Genomic DNA, 3842 nt, shown 5'->3' on the forward strand with positions numbered 1-3842 from the left:
GATGCGAAAATTAAAAAACCTATGGAACATATTAGTATGAACGCTTTGAACACCATTGTTGCTAATGATATGGAAAATTCTAAGCTTGGGGAAGCTGGCTTTGATGAGCATGATATTTTTAGTCCCCCAAGCATTGAGGAAAAAATTTACTTTGATGATACTTTGCCTCCTATTTATGATGATTATAATGATATTGGTCTTTTAGTACCACTCTGTTATGGAGGATAAATTTGATTATGATTACAATATGCCTCCTATATTTGATGATGAGAATAATAATGATAGCTACTTTGTTGAATTTGCTCCCACTACAACTAATAAAATTGATTATGCCTATGTGGAGAGTAATAATTTTATGAATGAGACTCATGATAAGAATGCTTTATGTGATAGTTATATTGTTGAGTTTGATCATGTTGCTACTGAAAGTTATTATGAGAGAGGAAAATATGGTTGTAGAAATTTTCATGTTACTAAAACACCTCTCTATGTGCTGAAATTTTTGAAGCTACACTTGTTTTATCTTCCTATGCTTGTCACTTTGCTCTTCATGAACTTGTTTACTTACAAGATTCCTATGCATAGGAAGCATGTTAGACTTAAATGTGTTTTGAATTTGCCTCTTGATGCTCTCTTTTGCTTCGAATACTATTTCTTGCGAGTGCATCATTAAAACTGCTCGAGCCCATCTTAATGGCTAAAAAGAAAGAACTTCTTGGGAGATAACCCATGTGTTATTTTGCTACAGTACTTTGTTTTATATTTGTGTCTTGGAAGTTGTTTACTACTGTAGCAACCTCTCCTTATCCTAGTTTTGTGTTTTGTTGTGCCAAGTAAAGTCGTTGATAGAAAGGTTGATACTAGATTTGGATTACTGTGCAGAAACAGATTTCTTTGCTGTCACGAATCTGGGTCTAATTCTCTGTAGGTAACTCAGAAAATTATGCCAATTTACGTGAGTGATCCCCAGATATGTACGCAACTTTCATTCAATTTGAGCATTTTAATTTGAGCAAGTATGGTGCCATTTTAAAATTCGTCTTTACGGACTGTTCTGTTTTGACAGATTCTGCCTTTTATTTCGCATTGCTTCTTTCGCTGTGTTGGGTGGATTTCTTTGTTCCATTACCTTCCAGTAGCTTTGGGCAATGTCCAGAAGTGTTAAGAATGATTGTGTCACCTCTGAACATGTGAGTTTTTGATTATGCACTAACCCTCTAATGAGTTTGTTTCGAGTTTGGTGTGGAGGAAGTTTTCAAGGGTCAAGAGAGGAGGATGATATACTATGATCAAGAAGAGTGAAGAGTCTAAGCTTGGGGATGCCCCGGTGGTTCATCCCTGCATATTTAAAGAGGACTCAAGCATCTAAGCTTGGGGATGCCCAAGGCATCCCCTTCTTCATCGATAAATTATCAGGTTCCTTCTCTTGAAACTATATTTTTATTCGGTCACATCTTATGTACTTTACTTGGAGCGTCTGTTTGTTTTTGTTTATGTTTGAATAAGTTCATCCTTGTGTGGGAGAGAGACACGCTCCGCTGGTTCGTATGAACACATGTTTTCTTAGCTCATAATATTCATGGCGAAGTTTCCTCTTCGTTAAATTGTTATATGGTTGGAATTGGAAAATGCTACATGTAGTAATTGCTATAATGTCTTGGGTAATGTGATACTTGGCAATTGTTGTGCTCATGTTTAAGCTCTTGCATCATATACTTTGCACCCATTAATGAAGAAATACATAGAGCATGCTAAAATTTGGTTTGCATATTTGGTCTCTCTAAGGTCTAGATAATTTCTAGTATTGAGTTTGAACAACAAGGAAGACGGTGTAGAATCTTATAATGTTTACAATATGTTTTTATGTGAGTTTTGCTGCACCGGTTCATCCTTGTGTTTGTTTCAAATAGCCTTGCTAGCCTAAACCTTGTATCGAGAGGGAATACTTCTCATGCATCCAAAATACTTGAGCCAACCACTATGCCATTTGTGTCCACCATACCTACCTACTACATGGTATTTCTCCGCCATTCCAAAGTAAATTGCTTGAGTGCTACCTTTAAAATTCCATCATTCGCCTTTGCAATATATAGCTCATGGGACAAAATAGCCTTAAAAACTATTGTGGTATTGAATATGTACTTATGCACTTTATCTCTTATTAAGTTGCTTGTTGTGCGATAACCATGTTTCTGGGGACGCCATCAACTTTTTACCTTTGTTGAATATCATGTGAGTTGCTATGCATGTTCGTCTTGTCGGAAGTAAGGGCGGTTTTCACAATCAAATGGTTTGAGTATGCATACTGTTAGAGAAGAACATTGGGCCGCTAACTAAAGCCATGAATCATGGTGGAAGTTTCAGTTTGGACATAAAACCTCAATCTCTTATGAGAATATTAATCGTTGTTGAATGCTTAAGCATTAAAAGAGGAGTCCATTATCTCGTTGTCTATGTTGTCCCGGTATGGGTGTCTAAGTTGAAGAATGATCAAAAGCGAGAAATCCAATGCGAACTTTCTCCTTAGACCCTTGTACAGGCGGCATAGAGGTACCCCTTTGTGACACTTGGTTGAAACATATGTTGTGCAATGATGATCAGTGTTAACCCAAGCTAATTAGGACAAGGTGCGGGCACTATTAGTATACTATGCATGAGGCTTGCAACTTGTAAGATATAATTTACATGATACATATGCTTTATTACTACCGTTGACAAAATTGTTTCATGTTTTCAAAACCAAAGCTCTAGCACAAATATAGCAATCAATGCTTTCCTCTTTGAAGGACCTTTCTTCTACTTTTATTGTTGAGTCAGTTCACCTATTTCTCTCCACCTCAAGAAGCAAACACTTGTGTGAACTGTGCATTGATTCTTACATACTTGCATATTGCATTTGTTATATTACTCTATGTTGACAATTATCCATGAGATATACATGTTACAAGTTGAAAGCAACCGCTGAAACTTAATCTTCCTTTGTGTTGCTTCAATACCTTTACTTTGATTTATTGCTTTATGAGTTAGAGAGTGGATTTGGTGATCGGGGGTGCGTGAGCACGCCCTATGCCACGTCGGATCAACGGTGAGATTCCATTTCTCACTCACGGCGTTAGTCAGCTTTTTGGCTGTGTGCGCGTGTCTGCGGGCGCGGAGCAATGACTTGCACGCGGAGTGCTCCTCCTAAAGGGTCGGTGCGACCTTATCCTCTTCTTGCACAGTATGGCAGCATCCCATTCGACCTTCTCCACCTCCCGTTCTTCTAGCGTTCTGCTGCCGGCACAGGTGCGGGCCGGCCGCCCGCTCCTCCCCTCACTTCCCCTGCCTCCCCGGTCCCTGCACTACACCGGCCTCCCCTACGTCGCCGGCCCCTGCCCCGGCCTCCCCTGCCTCTGCGCGGCGATGCTGTCGGCGCGAGGGCTCGAGGGACGACCCGGAGCATCCCAAATCCGGGAACTCCAGGTCGATGTGCTAGCGCCGGCCTTGACGCCCGCCTACAGCGCCCCTCACGCCCGGCTCCGTAGCGCCCGGCCTGCCAGCACCAGCCCGTCGCCCTTAGCTCGCTCCGCTCGAGTCTCCCACTCAGGCTCATGCGCGGAACACCCGCCGAACTCATCTGATCGAGCGCACCTCGACGGATGAGGACTTCCCTTTTTATTTCTTTCCTTTTTTTGTTTTTTACCGGATGCAGTTCTTTGGTCGAATCACGGGTTCTTATATCGTGAGATTCTACACGGCTGGCAGGTGCGATTATTGCAGGGTCTAGTTATTGCAATCCATTAGTTGGGATGGGACGAGCATCTGATGCGGGAAAGACGAAGGAAGCTGGAGGCTGCCTGGCG

Source organism: Lolium rigidum, chromosome 3, assembly GCF_022539505.1.
Source record: "Lolium rigidum isolate FL_2022 chromosome 3, APGP_CSIRO_Lrig_0.1, whole genome shotgun sequence".
Taxonomy (NCBI): Eukaryota; Viridiplantae; Streptophyta; class Magnoliopsida; order Poales; family Poaceae; genus Lolium; species Lolium rigidum.